The 26,248-nt window shown below is 44.9% G+C and overlaps 1 long non-coding RNA gene across 2 annotated transcripts in view; it reads right to left on the bottom strand.

The window, feature by feature from the left end:
* LOC141048823 (uncharacterized) overlaps positions 1-25,706 on the bottom strand; it is a 51,767-nt gene extending 26,061 nt beyond the window's left edge. For both annotated transcript variants that reach the window (XR_012220160.1, XR_012220159.1), the window contains exons 1-2: positions 25,645-25,706; positions 2,009-2,122 (exon numbers count right to left, since the gene is read on the bottom strand). This is a non-coding gene — a long non-coding RNA (uncharacterized lncRNA). The remainder of the gene's footprint in view (positions 1-2,008; positions 2,123-25,644) is intronic.
* Positions 25,707-26,248: the final 542 nt, after the last annotated feature.

Here is a 26,248-nt window from a genome sequence, read left to right as displayed (position 1 = left end):
AATACCTAATTACCAATGATAACGTTCCTATGGCGGTATGGCGCAGGCTCTCTGGCGGCAATGCACTTAAGTAGTCAATATTAAGTAGAGAAAAAATGTACAGTATTTATGATCAATATCTGTGAGCCTCTGCGTTTGGTTTACTAAAAGGTTTTAACGTATACGAAAGAGTAAGGTAAAAAGGAAGAGCGGCGCTGGATATGGGGGAATCGCAAGTAGGTCGGCTCGGTACTCGTTCTGCTTTTCCTTCTTTTGCAAACATCTAACAGGAATGGTATTCTCCGATATGACCCCACAATGGAAGCCTCTGACCCCGCCGTCTAGATGAAAAGTTACCCATGTCTCCTATTGACACCTACCGTAAAATAAACTGACACCGTGCGGTATTAGTGATCCTATCCAGGTTAAAAAAAAAGGATATTTACAGGCGAAGTCCACTTCAATGATAACAACCGGAAGTGTTTGATCTCCATTCATCACAGCCGCAGGTGAAATGAAGCATTACAGAGCTTCACATGGATGGTCCATATACCGCATGGGTAGGACAGGTCCGCCAAGTTGGAGAAGTTCTCCGATGTTGCTTTTGGAACTGTATAATGGCTCTTAAAGTGAATCTGTCACTAAGTTTCACCATACTACAATGTATGTACATTATTTAATAGATATTTTAGACCTGATGAGTCCGGTGTACTTAGATTGAACAGGTGTATCTCAATGTCCGCTCACCTAACCTGATTGATAGCTTCTCAGTGTTCCTCCTCCCTGCTGTGGTTGAATTTCCACCCACCTAGCCTCATTGACAGCGCTTCATGTCTCTCCTTACTGCTGCTACTAACTCTCTACTGAGCTACCCTGATTAGAAGCTCCTCAGTGTCCCCCCTCCCTGTCACTACTGATTCTCTGCCCATCTAGCCTTATTGACAGCTCCTCACTGTCTCTTCACCCTGTCACTACTGAATCTCTGCCCACCCTGCCTGATTGGCAGCTCCTCAGTGTCCCTCCTCCCTGTGACTACTGATTCTCTGCCCATCTAGCCTTATTGACAGCTCCTCAGTGTCCCTCCTCCCTGTGACTACTGATTCTCTGCCCATCTAGCCTTATTGACAGCTCCTCACTGTCTCTCCACCCTGTCACTACAGAATCTCTGTCCACCTACCCTGTTTGGAAGCTCCTCAGTGTCCCTCCTCCCTGTGACTACTGATTCTCTGCCCATCTAGCCTGATTGACAGCTCCTCAGTGTCCCTCCTCCCTGTGACTACTGATTCTCTGCCCATCTAGCCTGATTGACAGCTCCTCACTGTCTCTCCTCCCTATCACTACTGAACTCTCTCCACCTATCCTGATTGGAAGCTCCTCAGTGTTCTTCCTCCCCGCCACTATGGTTTTCTACCCACCTATCCTGATTGGAAGCTCCTCAGTGTTCTTCCTCCCCGCCACTATGGTTTTCTTCCCACCTAGCCTGATTGATAGCTCCTCAGTGTCCCTCCTCCCTATGACTGCTGAATCTTTGCCTACCTAGCTTGACTTCGACTTCCTCCTTGCTGCTGGTTTGACCTCACACTGCTCAGTACAAGCTGCCTCTGTCAAGCAAAGACTGCACAGCTCTCAGTCAGGTTGCGGGGGTATAAACAGACTAAATACTTTGGACTCCTGGCCTTTTTTTACTCTTTAGCACTGAAACCCCAAAACATTCTGACCTGGATTCAAAGTAAGTACACCTGCTTCCTTAGTTCTAAAATATCCGTTAGATTAGATATGGTAACAAACGTAATATCAGTCATTGCATGACATCAATATACCATCCTGCCCCACTGAATGTTAGTGAGCGCCTCCAGTTTGTCCCTGGGGACTCCTAGTAAATGGGGGCAGGGTAATTGGCCATTTATCCATTCCCTAAAACCAACAACATTTAGGAAGACCCATATATTATATCAAGAGGCAACTATGTAGCCAGAGGTGATATTTTGTGTAGGGGACACCTGTGCGCCATCATCTGTCAGGACCTCACCGCTCTCATTGGCTTCTTCTCCCGACATCTGTAAGTGGTGATTAGTGTTCAGATGGGAACTTAATATTCCTATCAATTCAGTACTTGCTGTTCTTGTAATTTCTTCATCCTACCCTTTAATTCAAGAGATAAAAAAACATTGAATTAAAAAGGTCAATTTAATCAACAACCACAGATCATGTTTAATAAAGATGTTTCTGTTTCCTGAGCAGAACGGAGGACGGAGCCCACGGAGGAGCTGATCACGAAGGCACATTGAATTATCCGGCGTGTAATAAGCTCCCACGGTATCCCAGCGGGGTAAGAAAGCATCCGAACAGGAGATCATAGGGCATAAGAGTAAAAAGACACCATCCACACCTCGGCCTCCAGCTCCACCAGGTGTAAAGGTCACATATGGGGCTTCTGAGATGCCGATCAAGCGCCCGTCCCACAGATGGGCCCACTTCTGCCTTTCCACAAACTGTGTTAAGGATTACAATTTCTTACAATACAAACTCAATATAGTAATTTTTGATCAAAATTTATGTTTACTAAATACCCTTATTATTATTACCTTTATGCATTATTTGCAGTATATTTTTTACTTTTAGTTCAGGATATTTGTGTTTTTTGCTTTTTGTTTTCTCTGGCTAATGGTCATGTGTTAATATGCACTTACATTGTGCATACACATTAACTTACTTTTCTCAGTTCAGATTTGTTTTTTATTCATTTCATTGTGCATTCAGTGCATATATGGGTGTGACCGCCCTCTTTCTGAGCTGGGAAAGCCATCCAGTCTGGCCTAAGCTGTTACAAGTGGTTCAGCCGCTCGACCCTTATTCACATTCACGCCACTTGGCAAGTGATAAGGTTTTAAATACTAGAGTAGGGACTGTCCCACAAGGGTTGCCGTGACGTGGCGGGATGGCTTGTACATTATTTTGATCAAAATTATGTTTACTAAATACCCTTATTATTATTATTACCTTTATGCATTATTTGCAGTATATTTTTTACTTTTAGCTCAGGATATTTGTGTTTTTTGCTTTTTGTTTTCTCAATATAGTAACATTGTAGCAAAATCCTCAACAGACTGCAACTCCCATCACAACCACTGGGTGGCTACAAATGGGCACGTGTAGCATAAACGTCTCCAGGCAGAATACCCATGATCTCACACAATCACGCTTGTTCATATTTGATCATCTTGCAAAAGTCATCTCAGGATATACGGCATTAAAGGGAAAGTTATAAAACACAAACGTCCTATTCCCGGTAATTTCCCACCTTCAGGCGCTTAAAGACAATTTTTTCATCATTTCAAGATTGGATTCTATATTTGTGCCCTTTATGTTCTTTAAAACATAGGTGTTATTTTTCAGTCATTTTGAGGCTTTTTTTTTAGTTTTACATCGAACATCTCAGCCTGTGGATTTTAGGGAATAATTACCCCACTGAATGACATCAAAATGGAAAGAAAATTCACCCATTGCTGTTAGTTGTGGAAACTCCCAGTAGCAAGTCCTCCAGCCATTTATAAATCAGACTGCCCCTTTAAGAAGATGCATATTGTCTTTCATCTTTAATAGAGGTGTCTACTTTCATCAGCTCCTTTTTCTTATAAGCTTCCTACCAAAATAAGCAGATCCCGCTGCTAAGACCTTCAATGACCAACTGTTATTGTTCTGCCCTCTGAATATAGGGTAAATATGGTTGTATTATATGCAGGTTTAGTTATAGCACCAGCTAGTGGTGGCTGAATTTATAGTTGTGTCTTTAATAGCATTTACAGCCTGTCTTTAACAGAGTGTTACATTGTGGGATTGAAGCAATGTATTCTGGGATGACTAAGATGCCATTTTCTTCTGTGTATTTCATAGGACACACGTGTTTATTTGTCCTCCTGTAACTCCCCTACTTGAGTTAGTTATCCGGGTAAAGCATATCTGGTAAGATTAATATCTTTTCTTGCAATGCAGTGTTACAGAGATGTTATTAGCTGTATAGCAGTCAGTGCTCAGTAGATGTAATTAGACACCTGTGTATTCCATGTAAAGTTTGCATCACACTGTATACTTCCTGTAATGGTGTTAGCTGTGTGATCATCTGCCCAATACTTACCCATGTTGTTTGTATTCCTTGTACTTTTACCGCATGTTCTATACTCTTCACCAATAAACAAGTTAGACTACAGAGAACAGTCTGCTTATTTTGGAAGACAGAACAGTGGTTTATGCTGTATGCTAGATTGCACACTTTGTCAACGTTTATGAAGGCAGAACAGTTATCTGTGGAGAAACCTAACAGCAAGTGCTCAACTTCTTTGCAGCACGTCCGCAGGTAAAATGAAGCATTACACAGTTCCCATTGAAATCAATGGGATGTCCACGATATTCCTAGATGTGCGGAGACGTTCTGTAGCCAGTGTTCCAGCTATTTCATGAATGCTAGGAATCCTCTCCATTAAGGGCTTCAAAATAGATTTTTGAAACTAATCACTAAAAACTATTTTTTTCTTTAAGACATGGCCCATCATAGTCTATAAATAAAAAAAAAAAAGCTTACTCTACTATTCCTCTCCTGACAGTCTCTAAATTTTGTTTTGCCAAATGGGATGGGCATGTGACTAGCACATTGCCCCTATGGCCAGTGATTGGCTGCAGCGGTTACATCATTGCCAGAAGAGGAGGACAAGCAGTATTATGAGAGGAGCACCTTATTTTTTATTTTTAGACTACGCTCAATGTTTCAATAACAAAATATGTAGAAAACCCCTTTAAGTTATCCTTGTTTTTTTTCCAAGCACATCATATAGATGCCTTGGGGTCGGCTGGATGAAAACTGTGAACGGAACCAAACAGTACAGCGCCATTCATTGGGTAGTGGCCGCTCTTGGTACTACAGCTCAGATTACATTCACTTCAATAGGTGCTGAGTTGTAATACCGAGGACGGCCACTACATGGCGTACAGCACTGCACTCTTTGGCTTTTTTTACTGTATTTATCCAGCTGAAATCAGCTGATTTGTATCGGACGCCCATCCGTCTTATATGGGTCATCAACATGATAAGTCTGGAAAGCCCCTTTAAGATTTTAATTTTAGAAGATATTTTTCCTGTAAAATGAGAGCAATTATAAAGCTCCTAATTACACTTCTTGCAGATCAGTATGGGAAAACAATTAATTTTTTGCAAAGATGAAAAAATTTTGTGGGGGGGGGGGAAACAAAAAAACAAAAACAAATTTAGCAGATTTGAGATCCTGCGGCGACTGAAATTGGGCATGTTACATGCAATCGACTGAAATGAGTTTTTCTCTGTGCAGATGTTTCTAAAGGACATATAGTAAAACGGAGCTGACATAAGAAAACCGTTTGGGAAAAAAAAAGCCACAATGAAATATTCTGGAACCGGGCTGCAATACCGGATACAGCCTGTGGACAGGGGGGCGCTATTTCTGGAAGCAAAAATAAAAAGAAACAAAAGACAGATTGATTTAGTGGAAAACAAAGGATGTTTTCTTCCTTAGTAAGCCTGATTTCTATATGAAGTGGCGTCTTTAACTCAAAGCAGGGCACTGAGCCATGTTGCTATTAAGAAGAACTGCGCGGTCTAGCCAAGAGAATTAGGGACACGTTCTTAATGAAGCAGTTCATTAGCCTGGAAAACATAATGCATTCTCTGCTGGCCATTGACTCTAAATATAATGTACTTACTCATACATCAGCTGTCTCCCTACATAAACCTCCGCATCTTGTCCATCAGGGCCTTTATACCACTAATTATAGAAATCCTCTGCTTAATAACTGACTGGGATGGAAACTGGAGAGAAGCACTAACGACCTGGTGCACATTTAGATTTACGCCAGGATCTCGGAGGCACGAGTCACATACGCCTCGACCTTTTACTGCGCTATTACTTACATTAGTGCCGCATGTAGGCCGGTAAATACCTGACATTATCCTAATATTGATGGTCAAAGAGAAGAGCAAAGCACTGTGTATTTAAAGAGCACCTACCGCACACAAATCCCAAAAATCACCATCGATGCCTTAAAATGATCCAACCGGACTTTGCACCGAGTCTCAGAAAAAACATGGCCTCTCTTCCCCCATAATAAGTTAAGTATGATATTAGTGCATACTCCAGTCTATAGGGTCCAAGAACTCTCCTCATACACTGTAATTCGACTTTCACTCTTTTTGAGTTGGGGGTTTCTTTTCACCTGCATTCAGCCTGCACTATAGGTGCTGGAGCTTCTATTTCCCCAAATTCCCAGCATGCATTTCTCCTGCCATTGTCGAATGGCTTATCAACTGAAAACTCTCATCTCTGATCTGCCTGAATGCGGTTTGACAGATCGGAGAGCTGGATCAGAAGGAAAAAGTCCTGCCCCCACTTCCTGTGGAAATTGAAAGACCCAACCCTACCTCTTGTAGAGAGATAAATACAGCGTCTCTTATTGTAGAGAAACAAAGTCCCGCACCCAATTCTTATTGAGATACCCTCCCCCAGTTTTTATAGAGATAAAGACTTGCCTAGACTTCCTGTAGAGAGACAAAGACTGCCCCACTTCCTGTAGAAAAACAAATACCCGCACCCACTTCTTGTAGACATGTGAAGTCCTGCTTCCACTCCCTGTACCGAGTTGCAGACCTTCTCTCACCTTCTATAGAAAGATTGAGCCCCATCCCCATTTTCTGTAGAATGGCAAAGGCCTGACCTCACTTCCTATAGAGAGACAAAGGCCTGACCTCACTTCTTGTAGAAAGAAAAAGGCCTGACTTCACTTCCTGTAGGGAGACAAAGACTTGACCTCACTTCCTGTAGAGAGAGAGTGTCATCTCCACTTGCTATAGAGAGACAGAGAGACAAAGACCCCCCAACTTCCTATAGAGAGAAAAATCCACCTCCATTTCCTGTAGAGAGACAAAGACCCGCTTCCACTTCCTGTAGAGAAAAAGACCGCCCCACTTCTTGGGAAAAAAAGAAATACTCTCATCCACTTCTTGTAGACATGTGAAGACTTGCTTACTCTTCCTGAACAGAGATACAGCCCTTCTCTCACATTCTGTAGAAAGATAAAGCCCCATCCCCATTTCCCATAGAATGACAAAGGCCTGACCTCACTTCCCGTAGAGAGACAAAGGCCTGACCTCACTTCCCGTAGAGAGACAAAGGCCTGACCCCACTTCCTGTAGCGTGACTTAGACCTGAGTTCACTTCCTGTAGTGAGACAAAGGCCTGATCTCACTTCTCGTAGAGAGACAAAGGGCTGACCTCACTTCCCGTAGAGAGACAAAGGCCTGACCTCACTTCCCGTAGAGACAAAGACCTGACCTCACTTCCTGTAGCGTGATTTAGACCAGAGTTCACTTCCTGTAGTGAGACAAAGGCCTGACCTCACTTCCCGTAGAGAGACAAAGGCCTGACCTCACTTCCCGTAGCGTGATTTAGACCCGAGTTCACTTCCTGTAGAGAGACAAAGACCTGACCTCACTTCCTGTAGCATGACTTAGACCTGACTTCACTTCCTGTAGAGCCAAATTCCTGACCTCATCTTCTGTAGCTAGACAAAGCCCTGGCCTCACTTCCCATAGAGTGATAAAGGACTGACCTCACTTCCTGTACTTAGACAATGGCTTGTCCGCACTTCCTGTAGAGATGGCGACCCACCCCTGCTTCCTATAGAGAGAAAAAAATGCCCCCACTGAAAGTTCAGGCACCATTTAGATATTATGTTCTGTGTCACTCTTAAGTTTCTGTGAATTTTGCTGAGGTCTCAGATCGCTCACAGCATAAACTGAATATGGTCCCTGCTAACAAAAGCCGGTACACATAAAGCAGAAACATCTCCTGACTGAGTATCATAAAATTATGTTTTTTATTATTAATTTCAAGAAGCTAATCATCTCCTGCCACTTATCGTCACATATTTAGACCCACGAGGTAGGTAGAAAAGGACACAGCTGTCCAACCTTGCAGATCCTTAGGTGGGGCCTGTATCATTGTGTCCCCCCCCCCGCAGTAACAAATGCTGCACATGACTCCAGCGATGCGGCATCCAGTTGATTGTACTGCAGGTCATGAAGGCTTTTGATGAATCCACAAACTATCATTCAGATATGTCTTTTTAGCAATTCCTGCCGCATGTGAGATTTCTATGCAATGCATTGTCCTCGCCGTCTCTCAGCCTTCGGAATAAAGGCGTTTTGTTAGAGCTGAGTTGACGGCACCGGCAGTATAAAGGTCTGGATAGAGTCGGAGCACATCACACAACTCTACTTCATTGTGAGCACAAAATAATCAGGACTCCTTTTTTCGGTAAGTGGGGTGGTCTCTGACTGTCAGCCCCGTTAGGTGAAGGCTCTGAACTGAGCCTCTTGTTAGAAAGGAAAATGCTTGACTGTACGTGTAGGAAGAGAGTAGAAAGAAGCGCTATTGAGCCCGCACCTCCCAGATGAATCATCTGCTGTCAGGTGCCACAACATAAAAAGAGAGACTGGGTCACCCACTATTGGGTCACAGAAAATCGTCAGTGAATGTCCAGCAACACTTTAGATAAATCCAGAAAAAATTCTGTGATTATTCATTTCTTAATACGTTTTTACAGCAGTCAGAGCTCTGTCATCCTCGAATAAAGAGCTCCAAATCCTCTGCTCTCACAAAATAATTGGTCAGAAAAATCCCTATACAGCTGAAATCACATATCACTTTGTCGTGGTCTGAGCTCGGACCCTGGAGTCTTCTGACCAGAATGCAACAGCCTCTTTTATACCTAGGAGACTAATCAGTTTGGGTCAGAACACCTGCGGCCGGACAGTCTATTCATCACGGTCTGTGGTGGGTCTCTTCTGTTTTTCTCTCTGCCTGTTAGCAAATGTAATCCGCATCTAGTAGCAGAAATCTCGTGAAGCATTGCAGGAAGTAGGGGTGGGTCTATATCTCTCTACAGGAAGTAGGGGTGGGTCTCTATCGCTCTACAGGAAGTAGGGGTGGGTCTCTATCTCTCTACAGGAAGTAGGTGTGGGTCTCTATCTCTCTACAGGAAGTGGAAGCAAGTCATTATCCCTTTACAGGAAGTGGAGGTGGGTCTCTATCTCTCTACAGGAAGTGGAGGTGGGTCTCTATCTCTCTACAGGAAATGGAGGTGGGTCTCTATCTCTCTACAGGAAGTGTTTAGGTTTCTATCTCCAGAAAGTGAGAATGGGCATTTATCTCTATAGGAAATAGGATGGGTATCTTGATCTCTACAGAAAGTATCAGAAGTGATGTCAGGTCTTTGTTTCTATACAGGAAGTGATGTCAGGTCTTTGTTTCTATACAGGAAGTGATGTCAGGTCTTTGTTTTTATGCAGGAAGTGATGTCAGGTCTTTGTTTTTATGCAGGAAGTGATGTTGGGTCTTTGTTTCTATACAGGAAGTGATGTCAGGTCTTTGTTTCTATACAGGAAGTGATGTCAGGTCTTTGTTTTTATGCAGGAAGTGATGTCGGGTCTTTGTTTCTATACAGGAAGTGATGTTGGGTCTTTGTTTCTATACAGGAAGTGATGTCAGGTCTTTATCTTTATGCAGGAAGAATGGACAGGTTGAGTGTGTTTTGTTTCTCTGCTCTTGATTTCCTGTCTATAAAGTTGTAGGCAGACAAAACCAGAGAGATTGGCAGAAGAAAAAATTCTATTTTGCATTCTTAAAAGCACGCCGCTCTCAAATGTTTGATGATGATGAAGCGTTGCTCAAAGTTATCGAACTACAGGCAATCAAAAGCCTGCGCTGCATCAGGGTAGGGGCTGGTAGGTAAGTATGACGGCGTTTGTTATCTTTCACATATTCCATGCACAGGGGAAAGTTTTGTGCTGCTCACACAACTTCTTTAATGAATACTGAAATCTACATATCAACTAAAACTAACTTTTGAAATACTGTAGAAATGTTGAGATGGATAATAGATAGATAATAGACTAGCTGAAGAGCCCGGCGCTGCCTGGGCATAGTAACTAACTACGGTTAGATATAACAAATTATAATGATTATATCTATATATATAAAGCTGAGTGTATAGCCCCGCCCACTCCGCATAGCCACATTCACTATAATATCCCACATCATGCCGTCAGCCAGAGCCACTGGACTACTACCCCTAATATTCCACATCATCCAATCAGCCAGAGCCACCGGACTACTACCCCTAATATCCCACATCATCCCGTCAGCCAGAGCCACCGGACTACTACCCCTAATATTCCACATCATCCAATCAGCCAGAGCCACCGGACTACTACCCCTAATATCCCACATCATCCCGTCAGCCAGAGCCACCGGACTACTACCACTAATATCCCACATCATCCCGTCAGTGCCACCGGACTACTACCCCTAATATCCCACATCATCCCGTCAGCCAGAGCCACCGGACTACTACCCCTAATATCCCACATCATCCCGTCAGCCAGAGCCACCGGACTACTACCCCTAATATCCCACATCATCACGTCAGCTAGAGCCACCGGACTACTACCCCTAATATCCCACATCATCCCGTCAGCCAGAGCCACCGGACTACTACCCCTAATATTCCACATCATCCCGTCACCCAGAGCCACCGGACTACTACCCCTAATATCCCACATCATCCCATCATCCAAAGCTACCGGACTACTACCCCTAATATCCCACATCATCCCATCAGCCAGAGCCACCGGACTACTACCCCTAATATCCCACATCATCCCATCATCCAAAGCTACCGGACTACTACCCCTAATATCCCACATCATCCCGTCAGCCAGAGCCACCGGACTACTACCCCTAATATCCCACATCATCCCGTCAGCCAGAGCCACCGGACTACTACCCCTAATATCTCACATCATCCCATCATCCAAAGCTACCGGACTACTACCCCTAATATCCCACATCATCCCATCATCCAACGCTACCGGACTACTACCCCTAATATCCCACATCATCCCATCATCCAAAGCTACCGGACTACTACCCCTAATATCCCACATCATCCCGTCAGCCAGAGCCACCGGACTACTACCCCTAATATCCCACATCATCCCGTCAGCCAGAGCCACCGGACTACTACCACTAATATCCCACATCATCCCATCAGCCAGAGCCACCTGACTACTACCCCTAATATCTCACATCATCCCATCATCCAAAGCTACCGGACTACTACCCCTAATATCCCACATCATCCCATCATCCAAAGCTACCGGACTGCTACCCCTAATATCCCACATCATCCCATCAGCCAGAGCCACCGGACTACTACCCCTAATATCCCACATCATCCCATCAGCCAGAGCCACCGGACTACTACCCCTAATATCCCACATCATCCCATCATCCAAAGCTACCGGACTACTACCCCTAATATCTCACATCATCCCATCAGCCAGAGCCACCGGACTACTACCCCTAATATCCCACATCATCCCATCAGCCAGAGCCACCGGACTACTACCCCTAATATCCCACATCATCCCATCAGCCAGAGCCACCGGACTACTACCCCTAATATCCCACATCATACCGTCAGCCAGAGCCACCGGACAACTACCACTAATATCCCACATCATCCCATCAGCCAGAGCCACCGGACTACTACCCCTAATATCCCACATCATACCGTCAGCCAGAGCCACCGGACAACTACCACTAATATCCCACATCATCCCATCAGCCAGAGCTACCGGACTACTACCTCTAATATCCCACATCATCCCGTCAGCCAGAGCCACCGGACTACTACCTCTAATATCCCACATCATCCCGTCAGCCAGAGCCACCGGACTACTACCCCTAATATCCCACATCATCCCGTCAGCCAGAGCTACCGGACTACTACCCCTAATATCCCACATCATCCCATCATCCAAAGCTACCGGACTACTACTCCTAATATCCCACATCATCCCGTCAGCCTGGAGTCAGAACCAGAGCGCTGAGTGGATTTGCCCTGACTTCCATATCGGAGATCCCTCTAAGAGAGCCTGTGGTCAGTACCAGAGCATTTGAAGGCAATTGCCCTGACTTCCATACCGGGGATCCCTTAAGAAAGGCATGGGGTCAGTACCAAAGCGCAGAGTCGATTTGCCCTAAATTCCATACCAATGATCCCTTTAGGAGACCCTGGGGTCAGAACCACAACACTGTATGGATTTGCTCTGAGTTCCATACCAATGATCCCTTTTAAGAGGGAAGACGTGCCTACGGGATGGATGATGTATGATGTGTATATGGGCACGGGAGGGGGGATGCATTTTTGTCATGTGCTCTCTGCCCCTTTCTGGGGGGCAGACAATGGCTGGGAGCTTATGTTCCCGGGGATGATATATTTCTCCCACCATGTCAGTGTCTGCTGAGGTGTTGTCAAGTGGGAAAACTGTTGGTCATAGCAACCAATCACAGCTCAGCTACATTTAACCAGCTCTAGTGAAATGAGAGATGCTTAGTGATTGGCTGCAAGGAAAACTGTTGGTCATAGCAACCATTCACAGCTCAGCTTCTTTTGAACAGCTCTGGTGAAATGAAAGATGCTTCATGATTGGTTGGTGATACACACTAGGGTGACCGGATCTCATATGGGGGGGAAAAAATGTCGGAATTTTGTCCGTCTGGACCCCACAAAACGATTCCCCTTTCCAGATATTGAGATAGCCAAAATTTGAGCTCGATCAAACGACGTTAACCCGTGCCGCTCGTCGCTCAAAGTTTGAAAAAATCCAAATTGAGGTATTTTAAGATTTAGGTATTTTGCATAGTCTGTTAGACTATAAAGAATGTGACAACAACATTGCAGAAATAGCCCTGACCAAATTTTCAAACCATTTGTGGTATTTGAATGCAGAGTTGGTGGGATTCTCGTTTTTTGATCCCACCATTACAGACAATGAAAAGTTGTTAATGGCTAATAAATTGCTCAGTAGCACAGATGAACCATCAGAGCACGCTAACCTACACGAGTTGATAATTTTACATAGTTATCTAATCTATTCTAGAGCTTTTGTTAAAGTAGTTTTTGAAACGTCAGAATATAACGCTCGGCATTTGCTTACAACTTGCAGGACATATTGCTTTTGTTCTTCATCTTTTGTCAGAAGGTCGTTAAAGTCGGTTACTTCCTACCTCTTTTAATTTTTCTTTCCTAACTTTTGGATTTACAACCCTAGCGTGCTCTGATGGTTCATCTGTGCTACTGAGCAATTTATTAGCCATTAACAACTCTTCATTGTCTGTAATGGTGGGATCAAAAAACGAGAATCCCACCAACTCTGCATTCAAATACCGCAAATGGTTCGAAAATTTGGTCAGGGCTATTTCTGCAATGTTGTTGTCACATTCTTTATAGTCTAACAGACTATGCAAAATACCTAAATCTTAAAATACCTCAATTTGGATTTTTTCAAACTTTGAGAGACGAGCGGCACGGGTTAACGTCGTTTGATCGAGCTCAAATTTTGGCTATCTCAATATCTGGAAAGGGGAATCGTTTTGTGGGGTCCAGACGGACAAAATTCCGACATCGATTTTTTGCGGTCACCCTAATACACACACACATTCATCTAATATATAAAGCTCAAGTGAGTGTGTGTATGTCCGGGATTGGCATCCGCACCGTCGCAGCTATAGCCACAAAATTTGGCACAGTCACATGTCTGGACCCCGAGAGCGTCCTAAGCTATGTTGTGAGGCGAAATTTTAACCCCGCGCGTTCCAATTCACCAAAACAATTTTGCTCCATCAAGCCCCGCCCCTCATTATGATGTCATAATGGTTGACTATGGGATGGAGGATGTGTGATGGGTATATGGGCACTGGACTATGGGATGGTGGATATGTATCATGGGTATATGGGCACTGGACTATGGGATGGAGGATATGTATGATGGGTATATGGGCACTGGACTATGGGATGGTGGATATGTATGATGGGTATATGGGCATGGGACTATGGGATGGAGGATATGTATGATGGGTATATGGGCACTGGACTATGGGATGGTGGATATGTATGATGGGTATATGGGCACTGGACTATGGGATGGAGGATATGTATGATGGGTATATGGGCATGGGACTATGGGATGGAGGATATGTATGATGGGTATATGGGCACTGGACTATGGGATGGAGGATATGTATGATGGGTATATGGGCACGGGACTATGTGATGGAGGATATGTATGATGGGTATATGGGCACTGGACTATGGGATGGTGGATATGTATGATGGGTATATGGGCACTGGACTATGGGATGGAGGATATGTATGATGGGTATATGGGCATGGGACTATGGGATGGAGGATATGTATGATGGGTATATGGGCACTGGACTATGGGATGGAGGATATGTATGATGGGTATATGGGCACGGGACTATGGGATGGAGGATATGTATGATGGGTATATGGGCACTGGACTATGGGATGGAGGATATGTATGATGGGTATATGGGCATGGGACTATGGGATGGAGGATATGTATGATGGGTATATGGGCACTGGACTATGGGATGGTGGATATGTATGATGGGTATATGGGCACTGGACTATGGGATGGAGGATATGTATGATGGGTATATGGGCATGGGACTATGGGATGGAGGATATGTATGATGGGTATATGGGCACTGGACTATGGGATGGAGGATATGTATGATGGGTATATGGGCACGGGACTATGTGATGGAGGATATGTATGATGGGTATATGGGCACTGGACTATGGGATGGTGGATATGTATGATGGGTATATGGGCACTGGACTATGGGATGGAGGATATGTATGATGGGTATATGGGCATGGGACTATGGGATGGAGGATATGTATGATGGGTATATGGGCACTGGACTATGGGATGGAGGATATGTATGATGGGTATATGGGCACGGGACTATGGGATGGTGGATATGTATGATGGGTATATGGGCACTGGACTATGGGATGGTGGATATGTATGATGGGTATATGGGCACTGGACTATGGGATGGAGGATATGTATGATGGGTATATGGGCACTGGACTATGGGATGGAGGATATGTATGATGGGTATATGGGCACTGGACTATGGGATGGTGGATATGTATGATGGGTATATGGGCATGGGACTATGGGATGGAGGATATGTATGATGGGTATATGGGCATGGGACTATGGGATGGTGGATATGTATGATGGGTATATGGGCACGGGACTATGGGATGGAGGATATGTATGATGGGTATATGGGCACTGGACTATGGGATGGTGGATATGTATGATGGGTATATGGGCACGGGACTATGGGATGGAGGATATGTATGACGAGTATATGGGCACGGGACTATGGGATGGATGTATGATGGGTATATGGGCATGGGACTATGGGATGGAGGATGTGTATGATGGGTATATGGGCACTGGACTATGGGATGGTGGATATGTATGATGGGTATATGGGCATGGGACTATGGGATGGAGGATATGTATGACGAGTATATGGGCACGGGACTATGGGATGGTGGATATGTATGATGGGTATATGGGCACGGGACTATGGGATGGAGGATGTGTATGATGGGTATATGGGCACTGGACTATGGGATGGTGGATATGTATGATGGGTATATGGGCACGGGACTATGGGATGGTGGATATGTATGATGGGTATATGGGCACTGGACTATGGGATGGTGGATATGTATGATGGGTATATGGGCACGGGACTATGGGATGGTGGATATGTATGATGGGTATATGGGCACAGGACTATGGGATGGAGGATGTGTATGATGGGTATATGGGCACAGGACTATGGGATGGAGGATGTGTATGATGGGTATATGGGCACTGGACTATGGGATGGAGGATATGTATGATGGGTATATGGGCATGGGACTATGGGATGGAGGATATGTATGATGGGTATATGGGCATGGGACTATGGGATGGAGGATATGTATGATGGGTATATGGGCATGGGACTATGGGATGGAGGATGTGTATGATGGGTATATGGGCACTGGACTATGGGATGGTGGATATGTATGATGGGTATATGGGCATGGGACTATGGGATGGAGGATATGTATGATGGGTATATGGTCACTGGACTATGGGATGGTGGATATGTATGATGGGTATATGGGCACGGGACTATGGGATGGAGGATATGTATGATGGGTATATGGGCACTGGACTATGGGATGGAGGATATGTATGATGGGTATATGGGCATGGGACTATGGGATGGAGGATGTGTATGATGGGTATATGGGCACTGGACTATGGGATGGAGGATATGTATGATGGGTATATGGGCATGGGACTATGGGATGGAGGATATGTATGATGGGTATATGGGCATGGGACTATGGGATGGAGGATGTGTATGATGGGTATATGGGCACTGGACTATGGGATGGTGGATATGTATGATGGGTATATGGGCACTGGACTATGGGATGGAGGATATGTATGATGGGTATATGGGCACTGGACTATGGGATGGTGGATATGTATGATGGGTATATGGGCATGGGACTATGGGATGGAGGATATGTATGATGGGTATATGGGCACTGGACTATGGGATGGTGGATATGTATGACGAGTATATGGGCACGGGACTATGGGATGGAGGATATGTATGATGGGTATATGGGCATGGGACTATGGGATGGAGGATGTGTATGATGGGTATATGGGCACTGGACTATGGGATGGTGGATATGTATGATGGGTATATGGGCATGGGACTATGGGATGGAGGATATGTATGACGAGTATATGGGCACGGGACTATGGGATGGTGGATATGTATGATGGGTATATGGGCATGGGACTATGGGATGGAGGATGTGTATGATGGGTATATGGGCACTGGACTATGGGATGGTGGATATGTATGATGGGTATATGGGCATGGGACTATGGGATGGAGGATATGTATGATGGGTATATGGGCACTGGACTATGGGATGGTGGATATGTATGATGGGTATATGGGCACGGGACTATGGGATGGAGGATATGTATGACGAGTATATGGGCACGGGACTATGGGATGGAGGATATGTATGATGGGTATATGGGCATGGGACTATGGGATGGAGGATGTGTATGATGGGTATATGGGCACTGGACTATGGGATGGTGGATATGTATGATGGGTATATGGGCACGGGACTATGGGATGGAGGATATGTATGACGAGTATATGGGCACGGGACTATGGGATGGTGGATATGTATGACGGGTATATGGGCACGGGACTATGGGATGGTGGATATGTATGATGGGTATATGGGCACAGGACTATGGGATGGAGGATGTGTATGATGGGTATATGGGCACTGGACTATGGGATGGTGGATATGTATGATGGGTATATGGGCACTGGACTATGGGATGGTGGATATGTATGATGGGTATATGGGCACGGGACTATGGGATGGAGGATATGTATGACGAGTATATGGGCACGGGACTATGGGATGGTGGATATGTATGACGGGTATACGGGCACGGGACTATGGGATGGAGGATATGTATGACGAGTATATGGGCAAGGGCCTATGGGATTGTGGATATATATGATGGGTATATGGGCATGGGACTATGGGATGGACGATATGTATGATGGGTATATGGGCATGGGACTATGGGATGGTGGATATGTATGATGGGTATATGGGCACGGGAGTATGGGATGGTGGATATTTATGATGGGTATATGGGCACTGGACTATGGGATGGAGGATATGTATGACGAGTATATGGGCAAGGGCCTATGGCATCGTGGATATGTATGATGGGTATATGGGCACGGGACTATGGGATGGAGGATGTGTGATGGGTATATGGGCACGGGACTATGGGATGGTGGATATGTATGATGAGTATATGGGCACGAGACTATGGGATGGTGGATATGTATGATGGGTATATGGGCACAAGAGTATGGGATGGTGGATATGTATGATGGGTATATGGGCACTCGACTGAGATGGAGGATGTGTGATGGGTATATGGGCATGGGACTATGGGATGGTGGATATGTATGACGGGTATATGGGCACGGGAGTATGGGATGGTGGATATGTATGATGGGTATATGGGCACTCGACTATGGGATGGAGGATGTGTGATGGGTATATGGGCACGGGACTATGGGATGGTGGATATGTATGACGGGTGTATGGGCACGGGAGTATGGGATGGTGGATATTTATGATGGGTATATGGGCACTGGATTATGGGATGGAGGATGTGTGATGGGTATATGGGCACTCGACTATAGGATGGAGGATGTGTGATGGGTATATGTGCACGGGACTATGGGATGGAGGAGATATGTATGATGGGTATATGGGCACGGGACTATGGGATGGAGGATATGATGGGTATATGGGCACGGTACTATGGGATAGAGGATGTGTGATGGGTATATGGGCATGGGACTATGGGATGCAGGATGTGTGATGGGTATATGTGCACGGGACTATGGGATGGAGGAGATATGTATGATGGGTATATGGGCACGGGACTATGGGATGGAGGAGATATGTATGATGGGTATATGGGCACGGGACTATGGGATGGAGGATATGATGGGTATATGGGCACGGTACTATGGGATAGAGGATGTGTGATGGGTATATGGGCATGGGACTATGGGATGGAGGATGTGTGATGAGTATATGGGCACTCGACTATGGGATGGAGGAGATATGTATGATGGGTATATGGGCACGGGCCTATGGGATGGAGGATATCATGGGTATATGGGCACTCGACTATGGGATGGAGGATGTGTGATGGGTATATGGGCACGGGAGTATGGGATGGTGGATATGTATGATGGGTGTATGGGCACTCGACTATGGGATGGAGGATGTGTGATGGGTATATGGGCACGGGACTATGGGATGGAGGATATGATGGGTATATGGGCACGGTACTATGGGATGGAGTATGTGTGATGGGTATATGGGCATGGGACTATGGGATAGAGGATGTGTGATGGGTATATGGGCACGGGACTATGGGATGGAGGATAATTATAATTTGCTATAACTAACCACAGTTAGTTACTATGCCCGGGCAGCGCCGGGTTCTTCAGCTAGTTTTTATATATAGAGATAGATCAATAATAGATAATAGAAAGATAGATAATAGATAAATAATAGATAAATAGACAAAACCTAGAAGAAACAAAAAGAGCAAGAACTCTGCTGTAACTAAATAAGTAAAAACCAGACATGCATAAAAATAATACAGAGTTTCCAGTAATAGTTTATGATCAAAAATAGCAAAAAAGCCGTCCCACCGTTGACAAGGTGACTCTGATCGGGACGGTCCTACACTGTCTAATATTACAACCTTACCATGTGTCAGAGTTGACCTCAGTGTGTGAATATGGGCAGACGAAAGGACCAGGTCCCAACCACTGGACACCAGTCTGGGGAAGCCTTATATATAATTTCCAGCTCAGGAAAGGTAGATAAATAGATAATAGATGATAGATAACAGATAGATGATAAATAATAGACAAATTTTGGCTATCTCAATATCTGGAAAGGGGAATCGTTTTGTGGGGTCCAGACGGACAAAATTCCGACATCGATTTTTTGCGGTCACCCTAATACACACACACATTCATCTAATATATAAAGCTCAAGTGAGTGTGTGTATGTCCGGGATTGGCATTCGCACCGTCGCAGCTACAGCCACAAAATTTGGCACAGTCACATGTCTGGACCCCGAGAGCGTCCTAAGCTATGTTGTGAGGCGAAATTTTAACCCCGCGCGTTCCAATTCACCAAAACAATTTTGCTCCATCAAGCCCCGCCCCTCATTATGATGTCATAATGGTTGCCATGGCGACGCCGATGTCATCATAGGTTGAAAGCCCCGCCGCTCATTATGATGTCATAATGGTTGACTATGGGATGGAGGATGTGTATGACGGGTATATGGGCACTGGACTATGGGATGGTGGATATGTATGATGGGTATATGGGCACTGGACTATGGGATGGTGGATATGTATGACGAGTATATGGGCACAGGACTATGGGATGGTGGATATGTATGATGGGTATATGGGCACTGGACTATGGGATGGAGGATATGTATGATGGGTATATGGGCACTGGACTATGGGATGGTGGATATGTATGATGGGTATATGGGCACTGGACTATGGGATGGAGGATGTGTATGATGGGTATATGGGCACTGGACTATGGGATGGTGGATATGTATGATGGGTATATGGGCACTGGACTATGGGATGGAGGATGTGTATGATGGATATATGGGCACTGGACTATGGGATGGTGGATATGTATGATGGGTATATGGGCACTGGACTATGGGATGGAGGATGTGTATGATGGGTATATGGGCACTGGACTATGGGATGGAGGATATGTATGATGGGTATATGGGCACTGGACTATGGGATGGTGGATATGTATGACGGGTATATGGGCACGGGACTATGGGATGGAGGATATGTATGATGGGTATATGGGCATGGGACTATGGGATGGAGGATATGTATGATGGGTATATGGGCATGGGACTATGGGATGGTGGATATGTATGATGGGTATATGGGCACGGGAGTATGGGATGGAGGATATGTATGACGAGTATATGGGCAAGGGCCTATGGGATCGTGGATATGTGTGATGGGTATATGGGCACGGGACTATGGGATGGAGGATGTGTGATGGGTATATGGGCACGGGACTATGGGATGGAGGATATGTATGATGAGTATATGGGCACGAGACTATGGGATGGTGGATATGTATGATGGGTATATGGGCACTCGACTGAGATGGAGGATGTGTGATGGGTATATGGGCAGTGGACTATGGGATGGTGGATATGTATGACGGGTATATGGGCACGGGAGTATGAGATGGTGGATATGTATGATGGGTATATGAGCACTCGACTATGGGATGGAGGATGTGTGATGGGTATATGGGCACGGGACTATGGGATGGTGGATATGTATGACGGGTATATGGGCACGGGAGTATGGGATGGTGGATATTTATGATGGGTATATGGGCACTGGATTATGGGATGGAGGATTTGTGATGGGTATATGGGCACTCGACTATGGGATGGAGGATGTGTGATGGGTATATGTGCACGGGACTATGGGATGGAGGAGATATGTATGATGGGTATATGGGCACGGGACTATGGGATGGAGGATATGATGGGTATATGGGCACGGGACTATGGGATGGAGGATGTGTGATGGGTATATGGGCATGGGACTATGGGATGCAGGATGTGTGATGGGTATATGTGCACGGGACTATGGGATGGAGGAGATATGTATGATGGGTATATGGGCACGGGACTATGGGATGGAGGAGATATGTATGATGGGTATATGGGCACGGGACTATGGGATGGAGGATATGATGGGTATATGGGCACGGTACTATGGGATAGAGGATGTGTGATGGGTATATGGGCATGGGACTATGGGATGGAGGATGTGTGATGAGTATATGGGCACTCGACTATGGGATGGAGGAGATATGTATGATGGGTATATGGGCACGGGCCTATGGGATGGAGGATATCATGGGTATATGGGCACTCGACTATGGGATGGAGGATGTGTGATGGGTATATGGGCACGGGAGTATGGGATGGTGGATATGTATGATTGGTGTATGGGCACTCGACTATGGGATGGAGGATGTGTGATGGGTATATGTGCACGGGACTATGGGATGGAGGAGATATGTATGATGGGTATATGGGCACGGGACTATGGGATGGAGGATATGATGGGTATATGGGCACGGTACTATGGGATGGAGTATGTGTGATGGGTATATGGGCACGGGACTATGGGATGGAGGATGTGTGATGGGTATATGTGCACGGGACTATGGGATGGAGGAGATATGTATGATGGGTATATGGGCACGGGACTATGGGATGGAGGATATGATGGGTATATGGGCACGGTACTATGGGATGGAGTATGTGTGATGGGTATATGGGCATGGGACTATGGGATGGAGTATGTGTGATGGGTATATGGGCACGGGACTATGGGATGGAGGATGTGTGATGGGTATATGTGCACGGGACTATGGGATGGAGGAGATATGTATGATGGGTATATGGGCACGGGACTATGGGATGGAGGATATGACGGGTATATGGGCACGGTACTATGGGATGGAGTATGTGTGATGGGTATATGGGCATGGGACTATGGGATGGAGTATGTGTGATGGGTATATGGGCACGGGACTATGGGATGGAGGATGTGTGATGGGTATATGTGCACGGGACTATGGGATGGAGGAGATATGTGTGATGGGTATATGGGCACGGTACTATGGGATGGAGTATGTGTGATGGGTATATGGGCATGGGACTATGGGATAGAGGATGTGTGATGGGTATATGGGCACGGGACTATGGGATGGAGGATAATTATAATTTGCTATAACTAACCACAGTTAGTTACTATGCCCGGGCAGCGCCGGGTTCTTCAGCTAGTTTTTATATATAGAGATAGATCAATAATAGATAATAGAAAGATAGATAATAGATAAATAATAGATAAATAGACAAAACCTAGAAGAAACAAAAAGAGCAAGAACTCTGCTGTAACTAAATAAGTAAAAACCAGACATGCATAAAAATAATACAGAGTTTCCAGTAATAGTTTATGATCAAAAATAGCAAAAAAGCCGTCCCACCGTTGACAAGGTGACTCTGATCGGGACGGTCCTACACTGTCTAATATTACAACCTTACCATGTGTCAGAGTTGACCTCAGTGTGTGAATATGGGCAGACGAAAGGACCAGGTCCCAACCACTGGACACCAGTCTGGGGAAGCCTTATATATAATTTCCAGCTCAGGAAAGGTAGATAAATAGATAATAGATTATAGATAATAGATAGATGATAAATAATAGATAAATAGAGAGATAGGTAGACAATGGCTAGATAGATAAACAATAGATAATAGATGATAGATAACTGATAGATGATGATGCTGTAGATAGATAATAGATTATATCGCACATTTTATAATATGAAACATTAAAGAGGTAGAATAGACAGTGAGATATAATAACAGACAGGAGATTGCACAGGGCAACAGCGCCCCCTGCCTGCCGCACACAGAACACACACAATACAGACTTGCTATTTAGTACAATTAAATGTATGACGGAAAATTAAAGAAAAAAAAAAAAAAAGATGCTTCTGTTTTTCAGCCTTAGTAGTTTTTGCTGTCTCTGTCATTTTGATCTCAGCCTTGGTTAGATGGGTCCATTACAATCTGTTCCAGTCATTACCCGCCCGTCCTGCGTCCTTCTCTCCAATATGGAGGAGATCTGCGTTTGTGAAGTCAGCACTTCCATTATACGTCTAAGGAAGGAGCGGCTGCAATATACAAATCATCACTTCTGATAGAGATTATTGGGTGGTTTATGGGATAAAACATCTCATTTAGCCGGCGGATTCCTTCCTTCACTCAGAGATCCGGGATATTAGGATTTCTCACCAGCATTTTGGGCCCTTAAGTTTCCTCTTTATTTAAAAAAAAAAAATAAGCAGAAAATACATAAAAAGAGGGTATGTGACTGCAGATAGTACACAGAGTCAATACCTGGGGAATAAGTACTGGAAGGTTCTATAGACGATGAGTCACTGGACCAAGAGAAAAGTAGTCCCCGATTGTCACTTTTCTGGCAAGTTTAAAGTCCCTGGTGGTCTAGAGTCACAAGGCTAATTAAATAATTACTGATGGTCTAGGGCTACAAAAGGATTAATGCTAAATTTGGGTTGTTCCTGCAGGCCTGATCCTCAGGCGGCCTCCTGACAGGCGGAGGCTTTAGGTGAATTTCTGGTTTAAGTAATTGCAACACAATAAAAAAAGAGTTTGAAAAATTGTTACAAAAGTAGAATAAAATTCCCAAATACTGCAGACATGAAGGCTCAATTGTCAGTGGAGATGGTAAAATGTGAGACAAGAAAGCTTGTGGATTTTTTTTTCTTTTTCCGCAGTCTGAAACTGCGATTAACTTCATTTTTATTCCTTTTTTTTGTTTTTGTTTTTGTTTTTTACCCTTGACCCCATAACCGATTCCCAAATGTATTGTCCTGTTGTGCTAGGCGACCTCTGCACCCCTTCATTTACACCCGTCACAACTAGTTTACCACTCAGAAGCCAATGACAACCAACGTGGGAGCGACAAAGCCGAGTTGTCAAATACAGATAGCACTAAAAATACTGGAAGCAGCAGATCCAAGGAGCGCTGCTCCGGGGGCGACTGCGGAGCTAAGGCAAGACCTTGTTGGCAGAAGAAAAATAGCTGAGGCCGGCACAACGGCTCTGACAACCGGGGAACCTCGAGTAAACAAGGGATATAAATTATTTTGATGGCGACACACGGATCCTTCCAGAAATGAATTATTATAATTGTGCGTGAAAACCACTTTGCATTTCACGGAGAAGTTATTAATCACCGCGCTCCTGACACTGATGAAGAAGAAAATCCTGGTACAGGCAATTTCATCCAAACAAAAGCCACGTTGGGCCGAGCGTTAACGCTGTGATTTATGGGACGACAGACGCCGCGGAGGTTGTCAGTCACAATATCAGGGGGGGAACGGGAAATCTTCAAGGCTCATGAAGGCGTTTTCTGATGTCGGATCGGCAAATTCTCCGGCTGATACTTTGAATGAGATTTTATGACTTGTTTAGAGCCTGAAAGTGATCGTCTACCATCACCGCCAGTTTTTAGAACGAAAGCACAACAGCGGAGATCTGATTTTTTTCGATAAGGACCTTTTTTTGGTAGAAGCGTCGCCTGATGATTGAAGGCGGCTTTGCCAAATCTCCCAGAAAGATCATAATGTTGACGTAAAAAGGGGAGATCTTCTCGACTCTTGGAAAAGTCTACGAGTTTCCAGGGCGTCTCTGAGGAATCCCAGAATCCGGGACGTGCAGGAAGCGAGTTGGGCGGCGATGGGTTCTGTCCTTTACAAGGCAGGAGGCGCAATGGCGCCTGGTCAGAGCCGGAGACCTCTCTCTCCAGGCCGTGGGAATTACGTTTTTGCAAATTTATTGAACCCCTTTTTCAGCCATTTTGATTGTCGTCCATCTGTTGGATGCAGGTAAATGAAATGCAACAGAATCCGGATTCTTGCGAATCTGATTTTTTTTGTGTAATATGAAAATTTGCCTTGAAGCAATTAGTTCTCCTCTAAATAGGACGGAGGCACCGATTCTTCAGACGTGGACGTCTCTGCATCAGAAGGATGAAAGAAATAAAAGTGATACTAGGGTGGTATCTATGTTAGGCGCCACGGCGCTCTCTTCCAGTCATGCGCCACTGGGCGCTGTCCCAACACCTGAACGGGCACTTACTAATCCAATGATTTAAATGCATAGGTCACTTTCTCCAGCAAGAGAAGCCCACTCGTCCTCTGCTGCCGTCATCATATCTGTGATCTGATTGGTTAATAATTAGGTGAAGATTCTCATAACATCAAATTAACTGTTCCCAAGATTAACGCACCCTCGGGAGACGCACGTCAGGGGTGCGATGAACGCACATATGAGCGGCACTAGTTTACCTGTAGGATTTGGGGCTTGTTTTTCCTCTCGGCCATAAATCTAGAACAGAAATGAAAGCGCTCCAATTGTCACAAGGAAACACTGGCAGCGATAAAGGTGAAGTTAATTATTAGGGGAGTATTGCTTATGTTGGCAGTCACAATACCTGCTATCCCGCTATTTACAGCTTATGGGACTCACCAGTCCCTTATCTTATTTGTCCAGTGACCTGATGTCATTGTGCCCTAAATGAATATTATAACATCTGAGCGGCTGTAATTTACTCTGCTGGAAACAATCCCTTTTATCAGTCATTTCGCTTCGAGTCGATTTCTATGAGCCCCAATGTTCTTCTGTTTCATTATTGCGAGTCGTGATAGGGTCGAATTAATGAAAGGTGTTAATATATGCTGGAATTAAACGTGCGCACATTGAAAGCGGGAAAAGAAAGACAAAGTTACACAATTATTTATGGACTGGCATCAAAATTGGCGTTTATTTCATCAAATGCAAAAAACGCAACATTTCGGTGCAATATTTGGTAAAAAAAAACATTCACAATAAAGAAGGACACACGGCCTCGCAAGAAAGGTCAGTGATAGCCAACAGAACCAAGTCTCAGCA

Source organism: Dendrobates tinctorius, unplaced genomic scaffold (genome assembly GCF_039654945.1).
Source record: "Dendrobates tinctorius isolate UK_male_01 unplaced genomic scaffold, ASM3965494v1 ptg000138l, whole genome shotgun sequence".
Lineage (NCBI taxonomy): Eukaryota > Metazoa > Chordata > Amphibia > Anura > Dendrobatidae > Dendrobates > Dendrobates tinctorius.
The sequence above is the reverse complement of the archived record's forward strand: the minus strand, read 5'-3'. Positions and strand labels throughout refer to the sequence as shown.